Below are 25,789 nucleotides of genomic sequence, written 5' to 3'. Positions count from 1 at the left end.
AAAAAGAAAAAGTATATTTGTATCTGTTGCCGTTTTGCAGCAATTAGCATTAAGATATAGCTAAGTTTCATCATTATTCACAAACCTGTTGTAAACACTGGGGGAAAGAGCTTGCAACATGGCCCTGGCTGATCTCTTATACTCTACTGCCACCTGCTGGCCGTTTTTTGTAATAACTACCATTGCTTTAATCGACCTGTTCGGGTCAAAAGCTACATCAAAGCTCTAGCATAAAAACATTTTAAAAAAAATAAATAAACTGTGCAGGACAAAGTATTAAAAACTTGAACACTTGGAATACAATCTCACTTACTGTCGATATATTTACAGAATATGTAATATAAAAGATTTAAAAAAAAAAAAGTTTTGCTCAAACGCACAATATCAATCACCTATGCATCCGAGTGTACTCTAGACCCTTCCTGGGGACTAAACAACTAAATGGATACCACCAAAAAGCCTGCACTTCACACCTGACATGAAGCGTGTGATATAAATACCTGCCAAATCATGAAACGTCCACCACTGTGAGATGGAGGAGAGGGCAATCAGGTGAATAATGGCCATGGTTTTTACACAAGAGTCTGCAGCGCTGGTTGCCATCAGGAGTAATGTCCACCTTGAACAACTCTTAGTGTGCTGTTTGATCAATGCCGCCTGATGGGAAGAGAAAATCAAGCCCATAAACAGGCCCTTGGATGCTAAAAGGGGGAGCGAGACCTGAGGGAGCAAGTGTTGCGTTGTATGGTGAGAGGTATATTGATGGCTGGGTTCCCAGAAGTAGAGGTGTAGACCTTATAGCACTTTCCCCTTATTCTAACACTGTACATGTACAAAAATGACATCCTTCTGCAAACGTAATTAAGATTAAGAATGTGCCAAGCATTAAACATCATGGCAAGACATATATGACCTTTTTGTTTGTCTTTTAAATCATCCTTCCGTGGTTGAAAAGTTCATCTCTACAAATGGAACTGAGAATGTCGCCGACGACTCTTCTTGAAGCTGAGAGCAGCAGCAGAAGAAAGACAGCGAGATGGAAAATGAAGAAAAAAAAAAAGAAAAGAAAGACGCAGCAGCGAAGTTTCTCCTCTCAGCTAAGAAGGTGGCATGTTTCTGTGTCACTCTTTTCCCTTTTCATGGCAAAGGGAGAAGAGCCAAGGTCGAGCGTGTCAGTGTGAGTCAAGCCTGAAAGTGTGAAGACTCCAATTAGACATAGCCCGGGGTCTGACTCCAAAAGACAAGGATAACATACACCCCTCCGTGAAGATGTGCCAAACAACGCATAGCGTAAACACACACACACACACACACAAACACGCACGCATCTTCACTTCCCTGTTTTACATGAAATGCATCTTGATGCCACAGCTGTTTGCACCCCATCTATCATTTCTAGCAAGCAACAGGCACAATTATTAACAAGCAGAATCTGTCATGCCCTATTAGCGCAATAAGGAATCCGCTAAGGCAAGTAAACAATTTATTAACGCATGGCTCATGTATCTTATTATGTGTCGGGGAAAAAAGTAATATTTATAATTTCTCAGTCTGTCTGCACATAATCCAAAACACTGTTTTAACTATCAGTGTATTTATTATTAAATTCATTGCAGAATGGTGTTACAAAACATCAATGTTTACTTTTTCCTTCTATGACAAGTAGCGTGTCAAGTGTCCCACTGGGTTTCTTTCCAAAACTCAAAATATTTATTAGTGATAGACAAATATGATTTTTTCAAGGGCGATATCAATTATTAGCTAATTCACTCCCAACCATTTTCACTGAAGTAACCCCCTTTGCTCCTGCTTTACTGGATTGACTGATTTTGCAAGGCCCACAGAATATTTTGTCCTATTGCTATAAAAACATGGAGCCTACCAAAAGAAAGATTAGAGTATCTTCTTTAATCAGGGAAAAAAACGTATATGTCTATCTGTTTCCGTTTTGCAGCAATTAGCATTAGAATATAGCTAAGTTTCATCATTATTCACAAATCTGTTTAGAACTGTGGGTAAATGAGTTTGCTACATGGCCCTGGTAGATCTCTTTTGCTCTGCTGCCACCTGCTGGTCGTTTGTGTAATACCTACCATTGCTTCACCTATTCTCTACAGTTGAGAGGCTGCATCAAAGCCTTCGGTATGCTCTAGCATAAAAATAAATAAAAATAAAAATAAAAATAAAAATAAAAATAAAAATAAAAATAAAAATAAAAATAAAAATAAAAATAAAAATAAAAATAAAAATAAAAATAAAAATAAAAATAAAAATAAAAATAAAAATAAAAATAAAAATAAAAATAAAACTTATAAATACGTCTTTGGGACACTTAAAACATTTAAAATAGAATGTATTTATACGTTTTTGGGAGCAAATGAGTTAGTAGTCAAAGAGAAGGATAACCAATATTTCAAGCCGATATTTATTTGCAGTAAAAGAGAAAATATTAGCATCGAAATAAAAACAATTTAACTAACTTTTTTCTTTGAATTTAAACATGTAAAATTTACAGCTTTGTCAAAAATTGGCGGGAGCTTCCATAGTCATCAGCTAAATTACAAACTAAGCAAAAAGTTTTCCAAAATTTCAACATTTCTTAATTTCATTTTATTATTATTTTTAATTAAAAAGTGGTGTGAGTTCCCCTTGTCAGCATCATTTTTTTTATGAAGTGGAAATTTAAATAAATCCATAAATGAAAAGTTCCCTGTATCTCACTGAGCAATAAGTGCATGCGAATGTAGCTAATTTAGTGTTTCCATCAGGCTTTGTAAAAGGTTTCAAAAGATCTTTGTAGGCAGTAAAAAAAAAATGTCTGAATATGTTTGAAATGTCCGATAATCGGTCTATCCCTAATATTTATCTTAATTTAAAAAAAAAAAACACAACTAGTTTATGGTTAATTCCAGCAAAAGTGACAAAAATTATTAAGTGTAATTACAGAGGAGGGGGAAAAATGCAAAATGCAAATGTGAAGGAGCAACAGTGAACGGAGGTGGAAAGAAACTCTCGGGAAGCAAGAGTGGAAACGGATGGCGCTCACTTGTTTTGCTCACTGGTCTGCGGCTGCCTGTGTCAGGGGTACAAGTGACCCAAAACCAGATACTCTCCCTGCTGTCGTGCATCTCCCGAGACCTTTAGTCCGCTGACCCAATTTATTAAAGATTGATCTTCATCCAAACTCTCGATGTGATCTCTGCGCCACTTCTCACTACCCCATAAATTTGGACTGTAACTTTACATCGATTAAAGTTTCAATGGTTCAAAATGAAAGCAAAATATTGTTTCAAATTCTGTTTATGCTACTTTTTTTTTTTTTATAATAATCACTCCGGTTAATTGTGTTGAATAGCATTTCAGAAAATGCTGCATCAGGGGGTTTTGGAAAGCAAAATGCATGTTATTTTAGTGGAGAATTCCTGCCACATCATGTAAGTGTACTAGACAGTTGGAACCACACTATAAATAAAAAAATGTCAGTTTTTGCTCTGCATGCACAAACCCCGGCCATAATACTGCAGTACAAAATTAGAAAAGACTTCTCTTTCCAGTTTCCCTCAGTTTGACGGACAAACAGTATTTAGGGACAATATGATCTTCGTTACATTGCATCACATTTGCAGGGACGTTCAAGATGCTACTATAGTAATACATGTAGACATTATTCTGTAGTTTGTTGCATGTTTGTCATTGTTGTGCTTTCCACAATTACTGCTTGAGCAGAATAAGTTCTTTCGTCAATTTATTTTGTCTCCCGAAACCAGGTACGAAAAAAAAACAACTGATTATGGGAGAGCTGTCAAAATGAATCGATTAATTGATAAGTAATCAATTATCAAATTAATTGACAACTATTTTTATAATCGAGTAATCGTTTGGAGCCATTTTTTTTTTTAAATTGTTCAAATCCTTTGATTTCAGCATATTAACAGTAATTGCTGATTTCTGTTGTCATTCACGAAAGAAGACTGATTTATCTTCTGTGTTTAATCAAAATAAGACTTTTGCAAACGTCTGTTTTTACTTTGGAAAACAATGACCGAACCAGTAACCAGTTTCTTTTTCTTTTCTTTTTTATCACTATATGAATACAAAGTACAAAATAAACACTCAGCACTGATTAATAAAGAGTAATCAGTGGGGGGAAAAAAGTTTTTTAATACACTTTCATGCAAAATATAAATGATTCAATTAGCCGATTAATCGATTGGATAATCGATAGATTAATCGATTCAAAAAAATGTTTGATAGTGAAGCACTAGTCTGATCACAGCATTCTACTTCTTCCCAGCCAATTGTGGGCCAGCATGTCCATCAATCTCTCCAACTTTGGAAGAAGGTGAACGTGTGAAGAAAAAGATTGAAGCATCTTCTGTCGTCCCTAACTGCGCTCCTCTGTCCAAGCAGCATATGAGTTAGACTGAGTGGCCCTGCTCCAGCATGTTGAATAATGAATTAGAGGCTGATATCCTGTGACGGAGACTGGGAGAGAGCACTTCCTCCCTGGGCCAGAGTGGGGCTTGAATACACGTGAATAATACATGGTCAAAAAGTGGGTCTGTCGAAATGACTCAATACGAGGAGTCAAGTGCAAGATTATCTTTCCGCGGTGATGAAAATATTACCGTTTTTAATGGCAAAAAATGAAACGTTAGAAGATTAGGGTATGTTAGTAGTTACACTTCTTTGTCAGCGAGTAAGGATTCCGCACACATGATGTCACATTCAGATATATATTTTTAAATATATATATTTTTTAAATATATCCATGGTTATTGTTTATTTCAAAGTTGACGGTCGTCCTGGTGAAGTGGTGGCGGACTCTGGTTTCTCTGAGTCATTCACTTAGTGATCTGGTTCACACAAGTGTTGTAGTGCTTTTGCACCCCAGAAAAAAAAAAGTCAAACAACAAAATGTGTCCTCAAGTAGCCTCTAACCATTTATTCATCCAACAAATACTGTCATAATATATGAATGTGTTCTTGTTTTGCTTACAATAGAATGTTGCACATCTACAACACCCCCCCCCCCCCCAATACCAACACATCTCTGCATAAGCATTAAATATAATACAAAAGACTAAACTGTAGAATTGATAGAAAAGCAAGCTTGTGAGAGAAAAAAAAATCGTATGACTTTTACTGAATGTAGAATCGGTTCCGCATGGCATACACAGAACAGTTCAACCTTATTTCTCCGTTTCCCCTTTCTAAGTTTCATCCAGGGATTCTGGTTACATGGATGTGGAAAAGTATAATCATCACGGCACCTGTCTGTTAAAAAACAAAACAAATTCCCTTTGACAGATTTATAACATATTTACTTATCTTTATACAGATGTCAATTTACACTTGCAGCCTCCCACAAGACCAAATGGGCCCCCCTGTCCTTCCCAGGGCCGAGTCAGCCTCCAAAAAAGCTGCAAACCGCAAGCTCCCGCTCGGCCCCGGCGCTCTCAGCTAACCGCTAATCCATGTGTTTGATACATTAGACGCTCCGGTTGGCTTTGTTCTGCTGGGATGTGTTGTCCGTTCTCCCGCCAAGTCCCACTCTCTCCCCCTTCGTCTTCTCGCTTGCTCCCACTGCGGTCCACAGGATTACGCTGGAGTCCACAAGATTTGTCTAATTGTCTTTAATTAGGGATGGTTCAAGCCAGAGTCACAAAGATCAGGCCGCGTGACCGGCATTTGACCAAACAGGAGCTTCTTTTACACTTCCTGTAAACGCTGGCATTTTCCCATCTTATGTTGTTGTGCGACATCTGCATGTATGGAAATTCCACAACGCCGGGACAGTGCGTGAAACTTCGACGCAACAGTTTTATTCCACCATTGTTGTATTGACAGCGATTGTTGTCTGTATCTAAAGGTAAAGGCAAAAAACGACCTGGCCATCTTCTTCTCTGCACAAGTGGCTCGACTCCTATTTCATTTATATAGATGCAGAAACTGATTCGGAACCAAGTTTAAAAAAAAAAAAAAAAAAAAGGTACTCGCGATGGATATCGATACTGGTATCGTCCCCCGCTCTCGTAGCCATTTTTCGGTGAAAGACTGCGGGGAACGAAAGTTTTGTTCCGTCTCGTTTGTTTCCTGTGTCCCCTTATGAGATAACGCTTGTTCATTTCATTACTTGCGGCAGCGCCATTTCGGAGTGCGTTACTGAGAATAAGTACTTGTTGCGAATAATATCATCTCTATATCTGTGTTTGTAGCTCATGTAACTTTGCCATGTTTAATTGCCTCGTTTATATCGTGAGCTGCGGTGCTAAAAATAGAACGTGCTGTTTACGGCCCTTGTGAATGCCAATTATGGCTCTTATACATGCTACATTATATTTGTAATGAACGTAGAACGTGAAACAGGAAACGGAAATACGGGACAGCCTTCTAAATTAAAAGCATGGATTTCAAAACAAGATATAATTGAACAGCTTGAGGAATTCTTGACATGGTAGATATTAACTCATTCACTGCCATTGACGGCTATAGACGTGAAAAATTCATTTGAGCTATTTCTATTAGTTTCACATGTTTTCCACTGTTAACAAGAGTATGAAAACCTATATATTTTTATATTTAGAACAGATATCAAATTAGTGATTAATCATGAGTTAACTATTGAAGTCATGCGATTAATTACAATTAAAAAATGTAATCGTCTGACACCCCTAATTTTTAATAATCTTTTCTTCTTCTTTTTTATTAGGGGCATCAGGCGATTAATTTTTCTTTTTAATTGTAATTATTCTCATGACTTCACTAGTTAACTCACGATTAATCACTAATTTGATATCTGTTCTAAATGTACAGTAAAAAATGTTCTAGGTTTTCATACTCTTGTTAACAAAAGTAGAAACAAATAAATAGTTCAAATGAATTCTTGACGTCTATAGCCGTCAATGGCAGTGAATGAGTTAATAAATTACTTGAAGCCCTATTGTATTGAATTTAATTCTTTGCACTTCACTGTATTTCTTAAAGAGAAGTTGTGCAACCACATATTTTTAACTTTGTCTGGCCACTGGATTATTTGTTTCATCTTATTTATCGATTTTGTGTGCTCTATGCAAAATGACTTTTATGAGCAAGTTGAAAAAATATAATTGCCATTAATTTCATTACATTTTAAAGAAATTTGCTGTTGTAATTGTTCTTAAATTATCTGTCATTGTTTTTTTGGGTGTGGAAATTTTATGCATCATAAGTACTAATGGTATTGGCACTTGGTATCGGTGAGTACTGAAGATTTGAGTATCGGTATCACAAAAAAAAGTGGTGTCAAACGTGCCTAAGAAAAGGAAGGTCATGAGAGAAATAGGCAAAGGCGCAATCAGATAATGTTGGAGAAATCCCTGTCATCACGTCTTTGCTTCTGAATAGGCTTGTGGGAGCCGTAGCTCACTATGCATTTATGTAGTGTTTAAGTAAATTGTGGGTCAGGGACACTTTCCTTTGGCATGATGGAATGTGTTCCCACTCAAATAAATTCTCCACTGAAAAGCATTAAGTGCAAGAGAGCCCCGTGCTCCAGTCAGTTGAGAACTACACAGACCTTAGAGGCTGGGATAAGAAGCGCAACTTTGTCTGATTTATATCAACATCCAAGTGAATACGGCATTTGACACGGACACTAATGTTGGGTTCTCTAATAATGTGTTGTCACATTGAAGTCCAATCATTCAGAAATAGGCATGAAATGTGTTGCACTTCTGTGTTTTAAGTCAACATTTAGCCATATTCACGCACCATAATTGAAGTTCCACTTAATAGATTTTAGCCTGTGTCCCATGTCTTTCTATCATTTAGTGATTACATTTAGAATTTTTTTCATTAGCTTAATTCATTCACTGCCATAAATTCATTAAAAAAATATATATATATTATAAAAATTAGGGGCAAGGGGCGATTAAATTTTTTAATTGTAATTAATCGCATAACTTCCCGAGTTAACTCACGATTAATCACAAATTTTACATCTAAATGTACAATGAAAAAATTATAGGTTTTCATACTCTTGTTAACAAAAGTGGGAAAAAATGTTAAACTAATAAAAATAGTTAAAATATTTTTTTTTACGTTTATAGCCGTCAATGGCAGTGAATAAAAAAAAAATTTAAAGCAAGAAAAATTTTGGGAAAAAGTTTGGGCCGTCAGGCGATTCAATCAATCCTGTTGATTGGATCATCTCTGAAAGTCACAACACATAATTTTTGTTTCCGTGCTGAGCACCAGAGGAATGCCAGATTAATATGACTGTTAATACCAACTAACTGCAACATACTGTAATCAACAATAAATCATCAAGCTGTTTTCATCCTTATTACAAACTGCTTGTGACAACTGGTGAAACCACTTTTAGTTCATGCGTGGTCAGATGAGTTACTATTTACAAACAACACACAAGAGGAAAGCCGCACGGTGCAGTTGTGCTGTCAGTTGTAAATTTGAAATACTGCAGCCTACTGTTTTCCTAATTCATCTAATAAAGTCGTCAGCAACCCTGTAAGTTTCTTTCTGCCAGTTTTCCTTCTGGAACAAATAGAGTTTGCGTGTATTTGGTGCTATTTCATTGTCTAATATTGTCTCCTTCCTAAAATATTTTGTCACTTTTTTACACACGCACACACAAAAAAAGATATTTTCATAAAAAATGGACCAAATGCTGATTATATTACATTCATCAATTTAATTTCGGGTGTAGAATTGAATGATCTACTTAACTGAGGACGTAGCCAATTTTAGCAAAGATGGAGATGTGTAGGGCAAAAAAATATATATAGATTTTTGATCAAAATACGACTTCTGTCTCAGCTGTCTCTGATAGATTTATCTTGCCAAGGTGTGGTGCCTTTAAAATAATAATTCAAATTAAATTAGAGGCACGAGCGAAAAAGTGGGGGGGGGGGGATATTTTAAAAGGTTAAATTATTATTAGTAGAATTATTATTATCATTATGTGCTTTTCACAACAACAACAAAATGGAGGAAATGGAAAAAAAAATTCTGCCACTGTACATATAAAACTGATGCATTGTTGGTTCCTCAAATGAATTGGGCACACAACATTTTGTGTGTAACTTCGGTTCAATTCAGGTATTCATTCCCAAGAAAAAGCTACGAGAGTTCCATCGGATCGGGCCGGAGATGGAAGAAATGAATAGGACTTTATTATTCATCACTACGTTGGCGTTGCGAAATCATGAACACAATATATCCATTTGCATCATCCTAACATCTCGGTCCTCTGTCTTTGCCGACATTAAGAATTGAGCTCCATACCGGTTCTGGTCAACACCTTTTGAATCTCAGCAACCTCAAGACAGAGTTTATTCATTTCACACCGACTTGATGGAGGGGGTTTACCTGTGTGTCGGTTGTGTACAGCAAACAATCACAGTTATTCCACATAAGAAGTATACCTCTTAAGGGATTTCTTAAATAAACTATCTTTGTTACAAATACCATAAAATGCTGCTAATGCTTCAGAAAAAAAATAGCAGATAATGTCACCAGGATTAAAAATGTTTCTATACATGACTAAATTACAAGCATTGGGCATATAATTGGTAAACCCGAGGTGAAATCAATGTGGAATGGTGGAAAGACATGCCAGACTTCTCAGTGGCCTGAAGGCCATTTTAATCTGGCATCTTGTCAATCATAAAGTCATGATTTATAAGTTCACAGAAATGAATCACATAGCTTAAGGGTTTGGTACGTTCAAAGTAATATAAAATGATGCTCTCAATTTCTGATGAGAAAAAAAACGCAGATCTGGAAAGTAATAATGAACGTGTAATGTTTTCCATTTTAGTCGTATACGAGAAGCATATGGGACAGAGTGTATGACTAGGTGTGGGAATCTTTAAATGTCTCACGATTCGATTCCGATTTTTGGGTGTGCGATTCGATTCAGAATCAATTTTCGATTAGGAACGATTTTTGATTCTAAATGATTTGATTGACAATGATTTTTGCTTCAATTTAAAGATGTTGTAGGACTCGTAATGATCTACTCCAGTCTGACTCGCTAATGCTAATTAGTGCTCTACTCATGGCACTTTTACCACTCAAAAGAACGGCTCCACGCTGCAAAAAAACTACTTTTATTGAAATAACTTGATCGTGACTTTTTCCTTCTACTCTCTAATGTGGCTACAACTTAACAGTGTATCAGACCGCGTGGAAACACACTGCCCCTAATTGGCCAAATTGGGTACAACATGAACAGCGCTCCCAATAAAAGGCACACACAAAAAAAAGAGAAGACAGAAAAAATAATTTAAATAAAATCAATTTTGGGACATTTAAAATCGATTTTGAATCGTGCTAAATAAGAATCGCGATTCTTATGAGAATCGATTTTTGGGCCCCTATGTATGACCCAAAAGACAAACCAATATTTTGGGCTGAATGGCATTACATGATGTATATCTTTTCTATAAATATATAAGTTCTTGTTAAATATTCAATAGTGCAAATATCTAGACATTGAAAAAGAAAATTGCCTTTTTTTTCTTTTATCTTTTCTTTTTACATATATATATATTGAGTATAATCCGTTAGGAAGAAGTAAGCTGCTAGCAAATATCCTATTTAGTAAAACAAATAGTACACTAAAAATGAGTCTGAATAATGTATAACTCATAAAATTGTCCTGGAAACAATAAATAAATAAACAAACAAGTATAACAGATACAGTTAATACAGTGCAATTACCAAACTACTGGTCACTTTATCTTTGCTTGATGACTTACATCTGTCATTGGTCAGCACTAATGCTACCCTTACCTTACGTGAAGAATGTCTGTACTTAAATGTCACATCTTTGTTTGCCATTGTTGCTTGTTACTGCACTATTCGTGTAGCTCATACTACAGGAGATACATTATTTGACTGTTTTTACATACTTGGCCAGTAACATAGATTCTGCGTGTGATCACGAGCACAAGTCGTCCTATTCATTTTGATTCCAATCGAGGTCTGTCTGTCACACAGAGAGGAGAGCAGATCTATCCAGCAGAACCAAAACAAGCATTTCAAAATGTAAATAGCGACATGATATTTCATCCTGTATCGCAACAAAAAAATATATGGCCGCATTGTAAAAACCCGACGTGCCTCCTAGCCCAAATAGGACATATTGTGAAGTTTAAGTGCCTTGGCCTGACTGCATGGGTTCTAAGTGGGACACAGGCAGACTTAAATTAAAGAGAGGGACAGCAGTTGCATGCATGCACAAAACATTGAGGCTGGTTGCCTAGTCACAGCGGAACAAAGCGCTGCATCCTGGTCCCGCAGAGATGCTGACTCAGCCAAATCCCTCAATTGCAGCCTGCAGTTGGCCTCCAGGAACACAGCGTGACCCACATATAACTCCTTGTGAAGTATCGCGCGGCCATTTCGGCATAATACTTCACGTTCAACTAAAACAATGGCTGACGAATCAGCTGAATTCTTGTGGACTAGCAGGAGAACTTAAAGAGACTCTCTTTGTGTGACCGTGTGGTTAAATCATCCCATTTGACCAGAATCATTTTAATTTGTCTCAGGTTGGCTGGTCTTTGACGCTTGCTATTAATTGAGTAAATTGCCTTCATTTTCCCGTGAATGTACTGTATGCTTATCAGCCATACACTGCTCGGACAAGAGAGAGGAACAAATGCGTGGCCGTCGGCTTTCTTGCCTGTGGCAAGTGAGCGCGCAACAATCGCCTCCAATTAACCTGCTCCAAAAAGGAAAAAATACTGCAAACAGACAAGGGCTAGATATTTTATATTTAGAGGTGTACATCCGAGGCTCTGCGAGTGACCTTTTCCATTCATGTTCCACCTTAGAAGGAAGTGTTTGTACAATGGTTGTATCCTGGCAAGAGGTTAGGCACACTTAATGTGTTCTTTTGTCGAGAAAATATTTGCCCGTGCAGCACAGTTCAGGTAAGCTGCATCCCCCCTTGGCAAAAATGCTGTCAGTGAAAATGGTTGAAATTGCCTCAAACTGTAAAAGTGAAGCAGGTGGGAACCGGGAGGTGAAAGGCTCATTAGAGCAACAACTTCCCATAAAAAGAATTGGAAGCAAAGAGGAAACCTTCCTTGCATTTAACCAATGGAGCCAGTGATGTTGAAGACATGGCCTGGATGAGCACTTAAAAGATGAGGTGTTTTCGTTTCACTTAGATTTTCTCCACTGCAAACCTTTCTTCTACGCTCAAGATCAATGTGCTGCTATGTATGGACTGTGTCTGAGCGGGGTTAGTTCGACAGTGTGTAACCGACAAAAGAAAATCGAAAATCTCTGTTTTTTGGACTAAATTTCTCTGGGTATGAAAATTTAAGCTCAGTGCCATCAATCTTTCTATAGTATTTTGAGGGGAACTGTTTTGGACTTTTTTAGTGTGTGTGTGTGTGTGTGGGGGGGGGGGGGGGGGGGCGAAATTAAAATGCTTGGCTGAAACCGAACATTAAAAATGAAGAAAGCACAGCTGAAAACCAAAACCAAGTGATCAGGTCCCTCAATGCATTGCTAATTCCTAGTCCAGTGTTTCCCAAACTTTTACACTAGAAAAATCTCATGGCACACCAACAAAACTGTCAGAAAGGTATACACTGAAACAATATATATATATTTTTTTTATTAAATTAAAAAATGAAATAAAAAATAAAATAAAAAAAATATTAAAAAAATAAATAAAATAAAAAAAACAAATTAAAAATATAAAAACAAAACAAAACACTAAAACAATAATAATGACGTCTTAATTTACTAACCACTTCCTTATTACTGTATAATGTTTAAAATTAAAAATTAAAAAATAAATCTATATGCGTTGTTTCCCCCCCTCAGAAGACAGGGATTCAGGGTTAACACATAACGCACCAATTAATTGATGACGATACGCTTGTTACTTCCTGAGAGGTCTTCTGTGTGTAATATTGTTCTGAAGGACGTCTTTCCTTCCTTTCAATCAATAATTCAAGGTGTTGTTTGAGCAGCGAGTAAATAGGATCCAGATCTAATCGGATAATATGACCTCCATTACGACATCGCGAAGGTCATCGATTGGTGGCGGAACCGTCAGCATGAGTCGAGTCCATTCGGCGGCAGCTCATTTTAATAATCAACATGGCTGTCGATGGAGCATCGAGTACACGGAGCATATTAGATACTGTATATGGATACACGGGGCTGTAGCTCAATGGAAGCTATTTAAAGCTCGTTTTAAGAGAGCTCCACAGCTAATGCAAAACATCAAACAGGTAATGAGTGACATCATATAAACACGTTAAGTAATCCAACTTGAACTGTTTTATTTCTTAGTCGGAATCATAAAGGCTTATGTGTACTTTTCCATGCCAGGTTTAATCACGAGTCCTCGAGGAAACGGTCATCTGGACTCTGTAAGGAAAACTTGTCTTTAATTGTTAAAACTAACACTAACAACCTGTGCTGTGTTCTCCCCGCTTTGCAGTGAGCACATCGGCAGCCTGCTTCATTTTGTTGTCAAGTGGCGGGAACACACCGAGGAGAAAAACAACATGGACGTGTATCAGGAAAGAGGGGATCCTTGGTATTGTTAAGCGTCCCAGGTCCGTGACAGTGAACAGAAGAGTCTGTGTGTATTCCAACCCCCCCCCCCCCCCCCCCCCCCTTCCATATAACGTTTCTCCACCCCTGAATCCTATGAAATATGTACAAGGCAAACAGAGGTGGAGTTGATGCGCGGACCTTGCTCCTCTATGACTAACCGCTACACGTCCAGTACCATTACTTATTCATAAGGCATGCCGTGTAAGTGCCGGAGTGGCCTCGCTCGCTTCCCTCCATGCCATAAGGGCACTTTCATCACACCCCTGTTTACATTTCAACCACCATAAGGGGAGTGATAACAAAAAAGGATCTCCAATTAGTTACAGTGTCCAGAGTACTGGCTCGACAGCGATCATAGAGAAGGCCCTGATAAGTAGTAGTTGTAGAAGTCATCGGCCAGAGCTGGTAATCATCCAAGGTTATTAGAGAAGACAAGTAAAATATTTTTTTAGGGTTTCCCCATCGGTTATAAAAATTCACAAAGCGAGAGAGAGGCACATTAAAGTTTCAGTTCGATTAAATACCCGCCAAAGTAACAGCCAAACAGTGAGATTTTGTTGTAATATAACTAAGCACAGTGAAATGAAAGTCATTTATTCCGTGCTCCAATTTTAATCTGAAACATTTACAATCAGAGGTAATGTATCCCATTGAAATGAATGGAAAAACAATTAATCCGTTCCAGCCATATGTATCTTATTTTGATTGTTGTGTGGTTAAAAATTAATCCTGTGCAATACAGAAATAGGTGAAAACGCAATTTATGATGATGAAATAGCAGTAATGTTTATTCTTCACTATGATTACTCCTCGCCTTAAATTGACACCACCACACACAATGCAGCTCTAGTGTTGCATTGTGGGATGAGCAGCCGTTATGCAAAAAAACAAACATACCTGAAGCACAGAGCTAATGACGTTTGTGCAGCCTTCCACGCACCCTAAAAACGGATTGGTCAAATTGACCCAAGAAAAGGTTCCATTTGACCAATCTAGCTGGTAGTTATTTGTCCGACAGATCCTTTGGGTAAAACAACCACTCTAGAATAGTAGGTGTCTTCAACCAATATATATTGGTGCTCGGGTCAACCGATACAATTGGCCATTCTGACCAAGATATTGGTACATCTGTGTTAGAAGCTGACATTTTTGTTGTTACAATAAATATATTTCCAAGTAATCTATCTAGACTTTCTTTCTATTATAACCAATTTGATTGGTTGTTTGCCTAACCAATAAAATTGGTATGCCCGTAGCAACCGGGGATGGTCAATGTCTGACCAATCTATTAGTTAATCAAGCCAATATGAGCTTAATCTACTAGATTGGTAGTTGTTTTTTTTAACCAATCCATTTTTAGAGTGCATGAATGTGTCATAAGTTGAACAATTTCAGTTTTGCACCATCATGATGATGAGAGGTAATCATTCATATATTGTGAGACTTCCGCTCAATGAGCATTTATAGGATTAAATCCTATTGAAAATATTACTTTGCATTTTACACCTTATTTTAGTTTTATTTTACAATGGTTAAGCTTAACTAGAGAGAGACCGATATGCTTTTTCAGAGCGGTTACTGGCCGTTATTTGGACGCTTTGAAGCCTTTCATATAAAAAGCATTAGCATTAAACAGTTAGTGGGAGGATTCACTGTTGGGAGAGTAAACAAAGCGCGCTGTGACAGGCTAATACTCTTTGCTACTGTTTTTCTAACACAAAGACACAAATAACAAATGGATTAAGATTGAACTGCCGGTGGCATTTTACATGAACCCTTCAACTGCAAGCATCACCGTGGAACTTGTGGCAATCTGCTTCTTCCTTTACAATCATGCCATGTTTTTGTGGTTCAATAAAGAAATAATAATAATAATAATAATAACAGTATATTATATTCTATGCGGTCTCCAAATGTCAGATACAATGTCACCGTTTTGTATTGCAACTTGCTGTTCGCCTCTCGTGCAGTGAGCCTAACCTGCTTCTGGAATTTGAGCGGAAGTCGGAGTCCCCCAAATAATAGGAGGGGACATGCAAACTCCACACAAGAGGGCCTGAGCCGAGATTAGAACCCAGTGCTTGTCGAGTGTGGCTGGTCGTGTATGTGAAGACAGACACTGGAACCACAACTCCACCCCTGCTGCCTACATTTTGTATGCCTAACATGTATTTTGAATTTGAACAACTGAAGTCAACCAAAAAAAAAAAAACATTGTGGCACTGCGCCACCTACATTGGAATTAGAACTTGAAAGTCATTGTGGCCAATGATAGTCACAGAATGGATTGAGATCAACTTGAGAGCTTTCACCGTAAATCATGTTTGCGATTATCAGAATTGAAATCTATAAAGACCAAGTTGCGAATGTTCCCCTGCAACCAAACGATACAGCATTTCTCCTATAGGGTAATGTAGGTCACATTTTCCTCCAACTGTGCCTCTTGAGTGTCTCACTATAAGGCGAGACTGGCCCAAACTCTGGATGCCACTAAACACAGAGCGTGCACTACCTCATGGGACATACACATGCACTCTGACAGATGTTGAGCCAGGGAAGCCTCAGACATGTTACCATACTGCATCACTGTCTGGAACCTCCATTGCCGCTTTATCCCCAAACCACTACTCAGAGCCACGCCTCATAGACCCTGCCTCAGGCCAGACCAGACCTGTGATCCAACCCAGACCCGGCTGACAGGTCTACCCCTCCGTCCTCATCATCATCTGCTTGAGCTCTCGCAGCAGATTTCGCTTACCCGAGTCTCTCTTATCACGAGCGTCTGCAGCTTGAGAGCAGGCTTTGCTGCCTGCGTCCTTGCCACCGCCATCTGGTTTGGTGGGCCAAAGGAAAGCGAGAGGAATGGCTGTGCGCATCTGCCAGTCAGCAAGCCGGTCTCGCAAAAGGCCGCTGTGTCCAAAAACACTGTGCCGCGCCGCAGATCCTTAACACACCGTCGCAGTGCCGTCCGGCGTGATTGATCTGCTCCATTTAGTTGGAGCAACCAAGTCTGGAGGAGGCCTGGTCATTCTTTAGCCCCTGGACTGCCCTCGCATTAGAGTCGCCAGGACTTCCCAGCGAGAAACATTGCCAGCTGGCCCAGAGACCTAACATGCTTACCTATTTCGGAGCTTCAACTCTTAAAAGCAAGTCTTACATGAATGTTTGCATCATCGTTTGCGGCGATTCTTTAAAATTTAATAAATGAACATGAATTTTACAAATGTTAAATGAGAATCTTAGGTTTAATCAGATACACATGGACTACATTTAGATGCAATCCATAACACTCTCAAAACCCTGAATACTGGCAACATTCGTGTTTTGAAAGGCCGCGTAAACACGCACAAAAACCCAATTGAGACCCCTTTTCTAACCTGAATATTTGTTCATATAAACGCGTATCAGGGTACCTCGATCGAACGGAGCCATCTTACGTTGCGACTCGTTAAACAAACCTAACCTGAATACATTGATTTCTCTGCAGGGTTTTCACGTTATTTTCTTTCTACGGTGAAAATGTCAGTGTATTATTGGTGAAACATGGCGACGCAGAACAGAACTGCACTTTTGGAGCGAGGTGGAAACTGACGATTTTACTAGAGCGGTGATTGACATGAATATAATGTCTTTATTGACTGTAGATAGTTAAAATCGGAAATGACATCTACAAAGTATTTGTATAATGGCGTTGTCCGTGCGTTGCGGTTTAGATGGGAATAGGTATGCTGGAGTAACTTCGCGCATGCAAGTGGGTTATCCCGAACATTTCCGGAAATAGAATTTTTACCTTAAGTGAGGGTTGCATTTGGTGTCATTTTCTACGATGGGTTGTTCACACACTGTTTAGCTGGTACGGAACTATGTTGCGCTGTTTGCAGAGCTGATGCAACTATCCCCCATACCACTCACATCATGCGGTGGAAACACAAACTGTGCTTCCATTGGTACATAAGTGATATGAATGATGTGAAACTGACACGTACTGCTTGGTCGGTACGCGTCTTCGGTGCGAGAAGTCATTTGAGGTCAACCTGATTTGTTGTCATAGTTGTGACGTTAAGCTGAAACATTGCTTTCAAGCTTTAACTGTGACCACAGAGGCAGACCTTTTAGTTCAAGGCCACGATTGAAAGGAGAAATGGACTTGTGAGCTGAGTGGTTGTTGGGAAAGGGAAAGTTGCGTGTCCTCACACTTCAATATTTAAAAAGAGCGCAGCTTTTTCTCTCTAACTTTCAGGGCATCCTTCAGGACACTTTGGACGTGTTTTTTTTTCTTATACCAGGATGCTCACCCCTCTCTCTCTATATAGTTTGTCCAGTTTCTGCTGTGTATACTTTTTTTTTTTTCATTTCTTTTGCCTTGACACAGACAAAAATGTAATTTAACATGAAAGAGGTCATTGTCATTTATTTTTTTCACTGTATTTCCCCTATCTTTACCAGAGCTGGAAGCCGCACTGCGGCGCGACAAGCAAAGCAAACTCTTGATCTGACTGAGGACGTTGGAACGTGCGACTGCGAGCCGTCCAAGGACCACCACCATGGGAATTTTATGCGAAGGGTTGGCTCGAAAGGAATGTGGGAGTGCACTGACAGTTGGGGGACTTTTCTCATGTGAAAATGACCCAGTCATGCCATAGAAAAACACACCACTCCAAACAAAGAGCAACCATGACCTGATAATAGGGCACTCTGAGTTTGATCATTTTAAAAAGTAGTGGCAGAGCCCGCCCCCTTTTTTTTTTTGCCTTTGCTGTATTCATCATGCAGCCGAGTTAATTAAAGATTTTTTTTCTTTCCAAATTCCCCTGAATATAATCACGGCTGTTATACAAGCAGCAAGGTAATACGAGCTCATATTTTTCTTCGGTGATGCTAACCATGCTGCAAAGTAGTTTTAAGCGTGTCTACAACAGTGACATCTCATCACAGCGCAGTATAAAATGGTCCTGAAGTTGAATGAGACTCAAACAAAAGCAGGAGGGAATTAGTGCATGTGAGGCACATTTCCAGAAAGTGTTTATGTTCTTCTTAAAGCCTTTCTCTGGCAGAAGCGATTACATGAACGTCTCCTACTTATTTGTTTTCATCTGAACATTTGGCTGTGGGGTTTATCCATCTTGACAAGCACATAATATGGCTTTTGGTGCTGTGAGGGAGAAATGAGCAAGATTGGAGAAGAGAGGGAGAGGGAGAATATGTGAATGTTAAAACAGAGGCTCTATGGTGCGGCGTTATCACTTTCCGTGCTCTTCCCCTTCCTCTCTTTAAAGCCATGCAAAGATGTGTTGAAAGATCACAATAATCCCCTCAAAATGACATTAGTCCTTACTTTCCTCTCTGAGTAGGTGGAATGTATCGGAGCCAAATTACCGAAGACACTCTAGGGTGTTGGGAGCGATGTGATAAACACAAAGTTCCAAATGTAATTTGATTAAGTCTAAAAAAGTATAAATATGGCATCTTTTCGGGATGCCATGCTAAGCCAATTAGGGGCACCACAGAAACGGAATTTCGGCTCTTGGGATACTTTCGCAGTCGTCAAAATGTCAGTTTTAACATTAACTTCATTTGACTTTTTTGCGTACTTAAAAAATGGCCTGGAAGTTAGTGATAATTTTGTTAACAAAAACTAAACTAAACTTTTCATCAATGGACATTTTCACTGGATGAAATTAAACTGGACAAGACAAAAAAAAACATTAATAAACAATAACAAGGACTAAATCAGAATGCATTTTTCATGGGCAAAAATGTAGTTCACTAAATAAAGACTAGGCTAAAATCTACAGATATTTTAGTTAATGAAGAAAGATGAGATGGAAATGATTTGCTCCAATCCGCTAATGCTTGATTTTAGTCAAAGGGAAGAAAAAAACACAACAAACCTTAAGAAATACCTCTCCAACAAGTCCTCCAACAATAACGACCATATTGTTCGTTTTTAACCTTGCCAGCACGATGAATTCTCGCGGTATTTGTGAGTTCACAAACTCCGGAGAATACATCTTGTACCGCTCCCGCTAATACGTTTGCAGCCGATCTTTTTTCGATCGGACCAATGAGGCGTTGTTGTGAAAAACTCCTTCGAGTGAATCACAATTATTAATCTGGCTGGCGAGGTTAGGTCGTTTTACCTTTCACCAAAATATGACCAAGTGTTACATATTGTAGTTCAGCGACCTTTACTGGCCATGTTCTATCAGCCATGTTAAATAGCGAGAGAAAAAAAGTCACCGCAATCGAACCGAGGTCGTCTGGACGAACGATTATATTACTGAGCTAGCAGGCCGGTAATGATCTTAGTGTTTTTTCTAGTGTTACATGTATGTCAATTTGTCGTCGGACGAATGGTTGGGGTTAGGATGAGGTTTACAGTACGCGTTACGTCTTTACATGGGACACGAATGGTTGAGGATAGCAAAAAGCACAGTGAGGTGATAGACCTGCAAAACATGAAGCTAACACGAAAACAATCGCTGGCCAAATAGCTCAGTGCAAATAAACACTCGTCTTCGGAACCGGACGGACTGGGTTCAAACAGTTGACAGTTTTTGTTAACAAAAACTACAGGAATAACATTGTGTTTTATTGGACAAAAAAAAAAAAAAAGACTAAAACTTGACTCATTCAAATCTGGATGAGGTTCACTAAATGTGATCAAAACACAACTTAACCACGCTTTAAACTGGACTAAAACTGTGACTAATTGGCTGATCAAATAAACACTACTGGAAATGCTTCGGGCTTAAAAATCTTCGCAGGGTTAACATTTTGGTGCCACTTGAAATACTAACAAATATGTCAACCAGACCTTCATTTTGCAGTCGGCACAGAAGTAGAATATATATAATTCTGCCCGGTTGGATTGTCCTCTGACATTCTGTCTCAACCACTTGACCATTACTTGAAACACATTTCAAAAACGGTCAGAATGCAGACTTTTCCCTCCCAGCAAGCGAACATTGCAGAAAAAAGCACCAAAGTGTTCATTTCTACCGGATCAAATGGGGGAGCCAGCAAGACTTGGAGTGTTCAGCTACTCAAAATAATAGACCACCGACTTCTTTCATTTTCTCCTGGTCCCTTTCTTTTTACCTAGTTACCTGCCTGGTTTGCACCTACTGCATGTCTGACACTTGTTCTTGCAGCAGGCCACACGGGTTTGTATGAGTGTTGCTTTGCGTTAGCTCATCCGCTTCCCTCGTGTGCGCAGACATGTCGGATAATTAGCCGCCTTATCAGCCTGGGACTCGGCCATTCTCCTCTCCCCTGACAGGTCATGCAGCCCAGGACCAGCGGGAGGTGTTGCGATGATAAGGCCACATAAGGAGAGACAAGCAGCAAAGAGCAAACTCGGGGAAGGAACGAAGCTGAAGGGAAATTTCGCTCAGGACGAAGAAGGAGAGAGAGCAAAAAAAGATGGGATGAGGAGACAGACAGAGGAGAAGATGGAGAGATGGAGCAGTTAAAAAAGGGGGGGTTGACGGCCCCGCAAGGACAGAGCAGCTGCTCTGGCCTATCAGCTCCTCCGTGAGATCTTGGCACTCATTAGCATAAATTCAAATGACAAATGTGGCCCGCTTTGGCAAAGACTAATTAATTCACAGAGGGGGGAAAACTCACCAGAGTAGGAATTCAAATCATTCAATGCCACGGGCGTGAACAAGTGTGAAGAGAGATGATTTAGACCACTATTGTCTTTTGACATATCCCTAACATGACCTGATCATGTTTTCAATGCAGTGTTTAAAAGTTTGAAATACACAAATCACCAGTGATGCACTTAAACCAATACTAACTATTCACCCCCCCCCCCCCATCCAGTGTGCTGAGGTGGCCAGAGTTAATTTACCGACTGAGTTCTGTGTATTTCCTCACATGTAGACCCACTCATGACTTCATGATTTATAAGAGGAACAATAGGCTGGAAAAGATTGCTTTGCTTGTACAGTGACAACTCATGTGCAGCGGCAGGGATAGGATAAGTGCGCCCCCTTGTGTTTACAACTCCAAGCACTCATTTTCACCCTGCTTCACATTGATTTAATTTGACCATTCATTGCAGACCATGCTCACGCACAAGTAAAACATGAATTGGAAGGGAAAAAAAATGTTGAACGTCATAATGTACAACAGTCATAATTTGGTCTCAAATATTGTGCTGTCATAATGTCAATGATTATTATTATTATTTTAAAATTATTTTAACAATTATAGCTGAAATATTAAAAACGGCACCCTAAGGGGCCTGAAAAAAAGAAAAATTACTAAATATTAAAGAAACTAGAATTTTGAGCTCCTGCTTTTGATGAATTACATTTGTAGGAAGAATTACGTGATAGGTCTGTATTTCTTGTGTGCATAGTGCATACATTTACCACCGTAATGACAAAGATAGTGATTGACCGGCAACTACTAGTCCGGTGTGGAAAGTCAGCTTGGATTGGCTCCAGCAGAATTAGTACTGCAGTATAGAGAATGCATGGATGGATGACCAGAGAAGTTACTAGAAAGCTGCACAAGTTACAGAAAGACACCCAGTAAAATCATAACAATAAATTGTATGATTATCAAATAATCGAATAGATTTGGGTCCGTATCGAAATGACGCTTGATCCAAGCTTGGGTGCACTTCAGGGAAGTTGGCATGACCCAATTTTCTCCTCAATCTGATTGTCTAATAAACTGAATAAGATACTCGATGTCAAGATTCAGTTCCCTGACCCAACTTGTGTAATCCTCTTTTGTTTCCTCTTCGCAGTAGAGTTAGAACATCTGGCCCTCATCAAGTTCAGATATCCCTGGTCACCGTGTACGAGCGCGCGTGTCGTCTCCCATCGCTCAGCACTCGCTTTGTCTTCGTCTTAACGTCAGTCTCCTCATCGTCCCCCGGTCCAAAAAAAAACGTATAAAGCTCAGCCAGGTGCAACCGTTTGCAACAGCGAATCCCTCCGTTAAAGAGTTTAACAGTTGCCCGAAAGCCCTCGCTGTTAAACCGGGCTTTTCCTGCACCATAATTACATCAAAACAGAACATGTTGTGCAGTGTGAGGACTATTTATACATCCCCGTCCCGAGAGCCAGCTTTCGCTGCTTCTGTTTCCAAGGAACATCTTTCCGTGCCGTGCGTGTGTGCACAAGAAGTAAAGAGGCAGCGGTTAGCAGGGGTAGTGCGATTCTCCAGGTGGCATGAAAAAAAGGGGGGGGGGGGGGACTGCCACTGCCCATTACCAATTATCCCTAGACTCCTTTACGCCTGAAAAAAAGCATTACAACTCACTGGACGTATGTGGGGCGCTTTTGTTCTTGACAGCAGTGGACAGTTTAAGGGATTTAAAAGGCAACCCCATAACCAACTGCTGTTTCAAAAGCCACAACTATTATAGGGCTACTATTCATATCTTCTAGACAATTTCCACACTAGAACTGTTCTCTGTTCAAAACTACAGCATGTTCCTTGTTGCGCAGATCTCAAAATCATGCAATGTTCCCAGCACTGATGGCCAATTACACAGCAGACAGAGCCATTTTGTTTATTCAAGACCTGAGCTACCATGGCAATGACATTTGTTACATTCGTGCCAGCACACTGTGATTGATTATGGCGTCTAAATTGACACACTTACAAAAAAAATAAAAATAAAATAAAGTGTCTCCACTTCTTTTGTCCTTGGATCAGCAAGACTTAAACTCAACAACAAGGAAATATTAAAACCAGATATGGATTTGTGTCAGACAGCAAAGTGGGAAGCAATGGATGGATGATGGATTCTAACTACAACAAATAGTGATAATAACTATTTTTATTAGACAAGTCACTAGAGTGACTTGAATTTCAAAACGCATGCAAAGCTCTAGAAAGTGAATTACATCCTCAGGTAAGATAGCTTCCATCTGCTTCATGTAGATGAATGTGAAATTCCACATGGTTATCAATGCGTTTAACGGATAAAAGCAGCCAAAACAAAGAGTGAAACCTCAAGCGATCTTAGATAAAACACAGCAAGACACATTAGTCAACACTGTTTCCAACGATTCCAACGCGGTCTCCCCAATACGGTTCAAACGTTCAATCATATGCATGAGAAAAGTAGAATAATAAGAAACAGATGCCGACCTTAAATTCCAAGACGAACTCCCATTTCGACAGCACCATCCACTTTGATAAAAACATAAGTACGTAAATAAATAAATAAATTACTCTATCATTACTTTTTACAATAGTGCTAGGACGGTGGAGCTATAATCTTGTTGGTTTAGTGCCTCAAGCGTTCTTTAAAAAAAACAAAAAAACTGTTGATGTTTCCGGCATTTCCTGGTTACGTCACGTGACGACGGCAGGTAAATGTCATAGAAATGAACACTCGATAGCTCGCCCAAGCTGTGAGCCAATGGGAAGACATGTAACCACAGGGCGGCCATCTTGGACAGGGATGCTTGATCACTCATTACATTACAGTAAATGGAGCAGGGACTTTGAAAAAGGTGAAGATTGCTCAACTCTCCCAAATTATAAACCGATTTTCCCTTTTTCCGTTTGATATGAGAAGACCCTTCCAACCCCCCCCCCCACGCCCACCCCCCACCTACACTAATATATGTTTACTGGCGCCATATAAACAAAAAATCTGCCTTTACATTGACAATAATGTTTGTTAGATTTTTATTTATTTATGTTTTTAGACAGGTATTACTTTTTCTTTCTTTTTTTTAGGTTATAGTTCGCAATGGTGTAGGAGAGTGGTCTATTTTGTCCATCGATTTGCTTTAAGTTATCCAGTGGTCTATTTTGTTTTGTTTGGATGGAAAATATTCTAAAATAAGTAGTGCAGAATTGCATATCTTTACAGGGTTCAAAATTAATTTCAGTTCATCGAAGATCCATAGGTGTGAATGCATGTGTGAATGAAGCCCGAATTCACGTGAGATATTGGCTCAAGTACGTCATGTTTTTCACATATGCACACAAAATATATTCTGCTTTCAGCTTCTCCCACAAATAATAACAGACAACATAAAACATACTGAAACGCTCATTTGAAGCTCTTGCTGTCACAAATGCGGCTGGTTCAATTGTGTATAAATGCGTCACTTTAGGCTGTAAATAAATGTCTTGCTGCAGAGTACCGGTCTAAAACAGAAACAATCTGTTGTATTTAAATCAAAGCACCTCTTTATGGTAGCACCTCAGGCAGCACGGAGAGCTAACAACACGGGAAATATGATTGAGTTAGATTGAAAACAACAGCACGATAGTTTTATTTATTTTTTTATTTTTTTAACAGACAATTATCATGCATTTAGACATTGTACATGTGTATGGAATAGCACAATTACATTCTATAGATTTTTTAAAACTCATTCACTGCCATTGACGGCTATAGACGTCAAAAATTAATTTTCACTATTTCTATTAGTTTTACATTTTTTTCCCCCACTTTAGTTAACAAGAGTATGAAAACCTAGATTTTTTTATTGTATTAGAACAGATATAAAATTTGTGATTAATAGTGAGTTAACTAGTGAAGTCATGCGATTAAAATTTGTCAATCGCCTGACGCCCCTAAAAAAAAAAGATTATTAAAAATATATATATTAAAAGAAAAGATTATTAAAAATTAGGGGCATCAGGCGATTAAAATTTGTAATTGTAATTAATCGCATTACTTCACAATTAATCACACATTTTATATCTGTCCTAAATGTACAAAAACATCATCTCTAGGTTTTCACACTCTTGCTAACAAAAATGGGGGGGAAAAAATGTTAAACTAATAGAAATCGTTCAAATGAATTTTTGACGTCTATAGCCGTCAATGGCAGCGAATGAGTTAACAGAACTGATGAAAACTTGCAAGTTCAATATTCCTCTCAGTTTGGGTTGCTCCGGCGTGATAAAACCCAGGATAATGAAATGTGGCCTCCGCAGACTAAGGTATGCTGCACTTTGGGATATCCTGCTGACACACACGCACACATGCACATACACACACACACACGCACACGCAGGAAGCCAGTCGAGGAATCGAGGGAGGGAATGGTTTCATGGCTCTGCTGACTGCTTGCATTAGTCTATTTGCAATGGGCATCGTCTGCTATCACTCTGACATGGTGTTGCTCTTGCCTTTGGCACGCATCCATCCCTTCAGACTGGCACCCCCTTGCACTCACACATGCTAATACATGCAACA

At 39.0% G+C, this 25,789-nt stretch overlaps 1 long non-coding RNA gene across 1 annotated transcript in view; it reads right to left on the bottom strand.

The window, feature by feature from the left end:
• LOC147173500 (uncharacterized) overlaps positions 1-23,873 on the bottom strand; it is a 36,115-nt gene extending 12,242 nt beyond the window's left edge. The window contains exon 1 of the long non-coding RNA XR_015094911.1: positions 23,716-23,873. This is a non-coding gene — a long non-coding RNA (uncharacterized LOC147173500). The remainder of the gene's footprint in view (positions 1-23,715) is intronic.
• Between the last annotated feature and the right edge of the window lie 1,916 nt (positions 23,874-25,789).

Source organism: Leptonotus elevatus, chromosome 5 (genome assembly GCF_054856555.1).
Source record: "Leptonotus elevatus isolate MCC_2025b chromosome 5, RoL_Lele_1.0, whole genome shotgun sequence".
Lineage (NCBI taxonomy): Eukaryota > Metazoa > Chordata > Actinopteri > Syngnathiformes > Syngnathidae > Leptonotus > Leptonotus elevatus.
The sequence above is the reverse complement of the archived record's forward strand: the minus strand, read 5'-3'. Positions and strand labels throughout refer to the sequence as shown.